Source organism: Pseudophryne corroboree, chromosome 1, assembly GCF_028390025.1.
Source record: "Pseudophryne corroboree isolate aPseCor3 chromosome 1, aPseCor3.hap2, whole genome shotgun sequence".
Taxonomy (NCBI): Eukaryota; Metazoa; Chordata; class Amphibia; order Anura; family Myobatrachidae; genus Pseudophryne; species Pseudophryne corroboree.
The window spans coordinates 36,713,607-36,721,598 of NC_086444.1; the positions used below are offsets into that span (position 1 = coordinate 36,713,607).

At 44.0% G+C, this 7,992-nt stretch overlaps 1 pseudogene; it reads right to left on the bottom strand.

Annotated features, from left to right (window-relative positions):
- Positions 1-5,947: 5,947 nt before the first annotated feature.
- Positions 5,948-6,066, bottom strand: LOC134948432 (5S ribosomal RNA; annotated as a pseudogene).
- Positions 6,067-7,992: the final 1,926 nt, after the last annotated feature.

The following is a 7,992-nucleotide window of genomic DNA, read 5'->3' on the forward strand; positions in this document are numbered from 1 at the left end:
CCGAGTTGTTCGCTCGCTAGCTGCTTTTAGCAGCATTGCAAACGCTAGGCCGCCGCCCTCTGGGAGTGTATCTTAGCTTAGCAGAAGTGCAAGCGAAAGATTAGCAGAATTGCTACTAAATAATTCCTTGCAGTTTCTTAGTAGCTCCAGACCTACTCCTAGACTGCGATCATTTCAGTCCATTTAGTTCCTGGTTTGACGTCACAAACACGCCCTGCGTTCGGCCAGCCACTCCCCCGTTTCTCCAGCTACGCCTGCGTTTTTTAGCACACTCCCTGAAAACGCTGAGTTGCCGCCCAGAAACACCCACTTCCTGTCAATCACACTACGATCACTCGAGCGATTAAAAAAACGTTGCTCGAGCTTGTGTAAATCTACAAAGTTTTGTGTTAAACTACTAAGCGCATGCGCACTGCGTACCATGCGCATGCGCATTTTCCACCTAATCGCTGCATTACGAAAAACAGCAACGAGCGAACAACTCGGAATGACCACCTATGTTGTAATATCTTGGCTATTCAATTTATGACCATGGTGGGGTTGTTGTGTAATGGACAAGATAACCATGAATACTGCTCCACAGCATTTAGTGGGCGTTGAGTGGGCATGGTCCATAAAACACAGTTGTGTCCAAACCAATTTTGGGGCGGCTGCTTGACGTCACACACTGCCACTCTGAGGAAAAAAATGGCTCCAGACCGCATGCCAGCGCAGCCAGGCTGTGCAGGCAGGGGTCTTACTCAATCAATGCATCCGCAATTAAATTGCAAACACATTGCGGAGTGGCGCAACACACATGCTGGACGGCCTTGCCCTGTGCTGAGCGGCCCCTAGCATGTGAATAGATGGATGCAGATCTTGCTGAGGAAGTAAGATCTGCATCCATTTCTGAATAGACCCCTATGTTCAGTAGGGGAGTGTTTCAGTAATCGCATATAGCTGCAGGCTTGCACAGAGATGATCATGCACCCATCTGCAGCTGTTTCACTTGCAGCTGCCTGAGATGATGAAGGTGTTTGCCAATAGCGAGCCGCTTCTGATCAACTGAGCGCACCTGAGTTCACCTGTGAAGTTGATAGGTGATTTCTTAACTGATCGTGGTTATTACATCCCACCATGTGTCTGGGTATATCTAGAGGTGACGTCCACCTGGCACATAATGTATATTACAGCGGTAATGTGTAAAGTGTAGCATTATTATTATTAGAGATGAGCAGGATTGGAACTCAGAGATCTGAACCCCCCGAACTTCACTGGCCAAGCCAGGAACCAAGTCCAGCTCGGTACTTCCCGCCAGACTCAGAAACCAGAATGAGGCAAAACATCATCATCCTTCCATCGGATTCTCATGGGTTTTGGATTCCATATAAACAGCTGTGCATCAATGCCATTTTCACTCCGGACTTGGAGAGTGAAGGAGACAGACCTCTGTCTCTCTGTGGGTGGTGGCATCGAGTGGGGTCAGTGTGTGCTCTGTATGGTTGCTGTTTCTGTCACTGTGGTGTCCCTGTGCTGTTAGGGGTGCTGTTCTGGCTGTCACTGGTGTTTCATGTGCAGCAGCTGTACATGGGTGTTGCTGTCGTGGCTGTCACTGTGTTGTACAAGGGCAGGGGCACTGTAAAAATAAAAGGGTGCAGTAAAAATAAATGTACACTGGTCCTTTATGCAGTGAAAATACAGGGGTGCTGGCTGTATAAATTCAGGGGTGCAGTAAGATAAATGTACACTGGCCCTGTCTTCTATGCTGTAAAAATACAGGGGTATTGCTGTTAAAATAAAAGTACAATGGTCCTGTATGCTGTAAAAATACAGGGGTGCTGGTGTTAAAATAAAAGTACACTGGTCCTGTATGCTGTTAAAATACAGGGGTGCTGCTGTTAAAATAAAAGTACACTGGTCCTGTATTCTGTAAAAACACAGGGATGCTGCTGTTAAAATAAAAGTACACTGGCCCTGTCTTGCATGCTGTAAAAATACAGGTGTGCTGCTGTAAAAATAAAAGTACACTGGTCCTGTGTTCTGTAAAAATAGAGGGGTTCTGCTGTTAAAATAAAAGTACACTGGTCCTGTATGCTGTAAACATACAGGGGTGCTGTTGTTAAAATAAAAGTACACTGGTCCTGTATGCTGTAAAAATACAGGGGCGCTGTTGTTAAAATAAAATTACACTGGTACTGTATGCTGTAAAAATACAGGGGTGCTGCTGTTAGAATAAAAGTACTATGGTCCTGTGTTCTGTAAAAATAGAAAGGTTCTGCTGTTAAAATAAAAGTAAACTGGTCCTATGTGCTGTAAAAATACAGGGGTGCTGTTGTTAAAATAAACTTACACAGGTCCTGTATGCTGTAAAAACACAGGGATGCTGCTGTTAAAATAAAAGTACACTGGCCCTGTCTTGTATGCTGTAAAAATACAGGGGTGCTGTTGTTAAAATAAAAGTACACTGGTCCTGTATGCTGTAAAAATACAGGGGAGCTGTTGTTAAAATAAAAGTACACTGGCCCTGTATGCTGTAAAAATACAGGGGTGCTGTGAAAATAAAGGGGCACTGTTCTGTGTGCTGTAATAATAAAGGGGTGCTGTTCTGTGAAATTGAGAACAATTTGGAGGAAAAAGTAGTGGAAGATCAGGAACCACTTCCAGTTCCTAGTACTAGTGCTGAAGCTTCTGCTGCCACCAGTCAAGACATTGACAATGCAATTCCATCAATGTCATCTGCTAAGGCCGATGCCCAATGTCATAGAGAGCATGTAAGATCCAAGAAGCAAAAAATAATAATCAGAAAAAAAAGAAATTATCTGATGAGAAGCGTAAAATTGGCAATATGCCATTCAAGACACGAAGTGGCAAGAAAAGGCTTAGGCCTTGGCCTATGTTCATGACTGGTGGCTCAGCTTCTCATGAGTATGTTAGCCTTCCTCCCTCTCGAAATTTTTTTAAAAAATAAGCTTTTTAAAGCACAGGAAAACACAACTGTGCATTCAGAGATATCACAAATCCCCAAGGAGAGTCCAAGTGTGTCCACGGTTGCGATGTATAGGCCAGACCTTCCCAAGAATGTATGGAACAAGGAGGCTCCTACCACCATTTGCACGCCCTCTGCAAATGCTGGGAGTAGCACTGCCAGTCCAGTTGCTGATATTGAGATTGAGGATGTCACTGTAGAAGTACACCAGGATGAGGAGGATATTGGTGTAGCTGGCGCTAAGGAGGTAGTTGACGATGAGAATTCTGATGGTGATGTGGTTTGTTTGAATAAGGCATCAGTGGAGACAGTTGTTGTCCATGGGATGAGAAAGCCCATTGTCATGACTGGGCAAAATTCCAAAAAAGCCATCTCTTCGATGTGGAATTATTTCTCCACAAATCCGTACAACAGGTGTCAAGCCATGTGTTGCCTTTGTCAATCCATAATAAGTAGGGGTAAGGACGTTAACCACCTAGGAACATCTTCCCTTATACGTCACCTGCAGCCCATTCATCAGAAGTCATTGTCAAGTTCAGAAATTTTGGGTAAGAGTGTAAGCAGTCCACTGACACCTATATCCCTTCTTCCTGTTATAACCAAGCTCCTGCAGGCCACACCTACAACTCGTCAATTTTCTCCTCAGTCAGGAACGTAAGTAGTCCTGCAGGCCATGTCCCTGGCATGACTGACGAGTCCTCTCCTAACTGGAAGTCCTCTGGAGGATCCTTGAGTGGTATGCCTAGTGCTGCTGCCGCTGCTGTTGTTGCTGCAGGGAGTCAATCGTCATCCCAGCAAGGAAGTCGGAAGACCACTTGTATTAATTCAACTAAGCAACTGACTGTCCAACAGTCCTTTGCGAGGAAGATTAAATATGACTGCAGTCATCCTGTTGCAAAGCGGATTACTGAGGCCGGTGTTAGACGTGCGTCCAGTATCCACCATTAGTGCAGTGGGATTTAGACAGTTGATGGACGTACTGTGTCTCCTGTACCAAATCCCATCTAGATTCCACTTCACTAGGCAAGTGATTCCCGGACTGTACAGGGACATTAAGAAAAGTGTCCTCAGTGTCCTGAAAATGCGGTTATACCCACTGTCCACTTAACCATGGACATGTGGACAAGTGAAGCAGGGCTAACTATAGACTACATGACTGTGACAGCCCACTGGGTAGATGTATTGCATCCAGCAGCAACAACAGCGGCGGCACCAGTAGCAGCAACTCACAAATGCCAACTCGTTCCTAGGCAGGCTACGCTGTGTATCACCGGTTTCCATAATAGGCACACCACTGACAACATCTTATGGAAACTGAGGGACATCATCGCACAATGGCTTACCCCACTTAGACTCTCCTGGGGATTTGTGATATCGGACAACGCCACCAATATTGTGCGTGCATTACATCTGGGCAAATTCCAGCACGTCCTATGTTTTGCACATACAATTAATTTGGTGGTGCAGAATTTTTTGAAAAAGGACAAGGGTGTACAGGAGATGCTGTCGGTGGCAGGAAAAATTGAGGGCCGCTATTGACATTCAGTGACTGCGTGCCGAAAACTGCAGCACCAGCAAACACTCCTGAACCTGCCCTGACATCACCTGAAGCAAGAGGTGGTAATGAGGTGGAATTCAACACTCTATATGTTTCAGAGGATTTAGGAGCAGCAAAAGGCCATTCAAGCCTATATATCCACCTACGATATAGGCAAAGGAGGGGGAATGCACCTGACTCAAGCATAGTGGAGAATGATTTCTATGTTGTGCAAAGTTCTCCAACCCTTCGAACTTGCCACACGTGAAGTCAGTTCAGACACTGCCATCTTGAGTCATTCTCCTCATCAGGCTTTTGCAGAAGCAGCTGGAGAAATTGAAGGAGTAACTAAGACAGAACGATTCCGCTAAGTATGTGGGATCTGTGGATGGAGCCCTTCATTCGCTTTGCCAGGATTCAAGGGTGATAAATCTGTTGAAATCAGAGCACTACATTTTGGCCACCGTGCTCGATCCTAGGTTTAAAGCCTATGTTGTATCTCTCTTTCCGGTGGACACAAGTCTGCAGAGGTGCAAAGACCTGCTGGTGAGAAAATTGTCAACTCAAGTGGAACGTGCCCGTCAACAGCTCCTCCTTCATTTTCTCCTGCAACTGGGGCTGCGAGGAAAATAATAAAATTTCCTAGCCCACCCGCTGGCGGTGAAGGTGATGCAGGGCAGTCAGGAACGAGTGCTGACATCTGGTCCGGACTGAAGGAGCTGCCAACTATTACTGACATAACGAAAAGAGAAGGGCGACCTGGCACTGGTCATAGCTAATTATCAAGATATTGATCTATTAATTAAGTGAAACCAAATAATGGACAATTGCAATACAATAAATTGTCAAATCCCCGTCCAGTTTGGTGGTGCGCCCAGAGCCAGGTAGAACATGTTATCAATGGTGAAAGAGAAAGAAGGCTCTTGTGTGGGCGCACTCTTAGTTAGTTGAAACGAATTTCAATGAATTACAAATTAATGAAAAACGTGTTTAAGACATAACTTTATTAATTGACAATTAAAATTAATATGAATACCCAATGAGGAACATATGATCCAAATAAATTTAAAAATTAATAATACTAATAGGGTAAGTGTTTGAGCATATATGAAAAAAATATGGAATGTTCTGGTCCTGTCTCACGAAATGTGATTAGGAAGGCTGTAGATACTTCAATATTCTACACCCATTCCAGCCTGACCAGTACAGAAATCTGTATTAATGAGACCACAATGTGGTCGATTGTGTAGTCAGTCTACAATGAAAATGTCAAAATAATAATACAATGCTCAAAATTAATGCCGGTCACCAAAATTTGCACAAGTGATTATAAACAGGGAAGACTGTAATAGTCTAGATAATTGTATGCAGTAACAAGATTGGAGATGGAGAAAAGCAGTGATACTGCTGTTGGCGTCATGTAACGCACGCATGAATTGACACCTGTTCTACAACACTAGGTATTCCCTGTGAGTCTCCTCCTCAGATACTGACCCAGCCCAACACCGTTTAGCTTCCAAGATCAGACGAGATCGGGCGCTGGCAGTGTGGTTTGATAGTCGAAAGGTAAGTGGGTTTAGACGCCAATGAGAGTGCACCTAAATAAGGTGATGTCACAGATTGTGACATAGATAAAAGAGTGGATCTGCTTTCTGTGTTAGGCTGGAAGCATCAAATCCCACTATAGTGGTATTGTGCACCCTAGATCGCAGATGAGAGTCCACAGAAATAGAAATAAGATGAGGAGCAGAAATCAAAAATTACATCCAAGGTAAAATTATATAATAGAAGAAATTACTGCGGTACAGCATGCAAACATATGCAGACTGTAATAACTATTGTAACTTGTTGTAAATATATAATTGTTGTCCCACACTACAGAAGTCAGGCTATACACAAATATGCAGCCCTATGTCGGCTGAACACTGTGTCTCAGAAACCACCAGGTAGAAGTTATACTAATAAATCCACAATGTCAGTATATAAAGTATTTTACTAACCTATACAGTCACAACCTAATTAATTAGGCCGGTATAAATGTGCACACACACAGGCTGGCTTAACAGGGAATACCTAGTGTTGTAGAAAAGGTGTCAATTCATTTGACAGGCGTTACATGACGCCAATAGCAGTATCACCACTTTCCTCCATCTCCAATCTTGTTACTGCATACAATTATCTAGACTATTACAGTCTTCCTTGTTTACAATCACTTGTAATTTATAAATAAATTTTGGTGACCGGGATTAATTTTGAGCATTGTCTTATTATTTTGACATTTTCATTGTGGACTGACTACACAATCGACCACATTGTGGTCTCATTAATACAGATTTCTGTACTGGTCAGGCTGGAATGGATGTAGAATATTGAAGTATCTACAGCCTTCCTAATCACATTTCGTGAGACAGGACCAGAACATTCCATATTTTTTTCATATATGCTCAAACACTTACCCTATTAGTATTATTAATTTTTACATTTATTTGGATCATATGTTCCTCATTGGGTATTCATATTAATTTTAATTGCCAATTAATAAAATTATGTCTTAAACACGTTTTTCATTAACTTGTAATTCATTGAAATTCATTTCAACTAACTAAGAGTGCGCCCACACAAGAGCCTTCTTTCTCTTTTACCATAGATAACTATTACTTGTCACGTCTAGCAAAGTTTGAGGACCCGGCAGCTGAGACTTGCCCGAGGAGGTAGTTGGCTGTGGGTGAACAAGATGAGGGGGTTAGATATAGTTCCTTCGCATGGGACACGGAGCAATGAAGAACGTAGGCGGGGTTGAGAGTCAATGAATAGTATTTATTATGTACAGGGCTGAGGTAGAGAGCTGTGGCTGGAGCAAAGAACTGTGGACTGTGATTTGAAAGACAAGACTGTAGATAATGAACAGTGGAACTGTGGATGGTAGTTGAAGACGTGGCTGGAGACAAGGACTGTGGACTATGGTTTGGAGGATGAGGCTGAAAATAACAATCTGCAGGTTGTGGTCAGTGGTACAAAGACGTGGCTGGTGACGTAGATCTGTGGAGTGTGGCTTGAAAGACGAGGCAGAAGACCCGGGGCCGACTGTGCCAAAAGAGTCTTACTGGACCGGATTTTCCAGGAGCGCTTCCACAGGCAGTAGCAGGTTAGGAACGGCAGGACTGCAGCAGCAACAGAGAACCGACCAAGCAGGATCAGGAGTAACCAGAATACGACAAGAATCCTGGGAGCACAGGCTAAAGCACCTACAATAGGGTTGTAACTTGATGCACTGGTGTCCCTGTCCTAAACCAGCACCCTTTTATAGGGAGAGCTTCCCCTGGATTAGCTGGAAGAAACAGGAAACAGGAACTATGTTTACAACTTGGTTTCCAACATGGCGGCGCCCAGTAATGCAGACCTTTCTGCAAAGCCACATTGCTCACTGCCTCTGGTCTCCTAGCAACGGCTCAGCAAGAGCAACCCGCTGTAACGGTGTCCCGCCGCCACG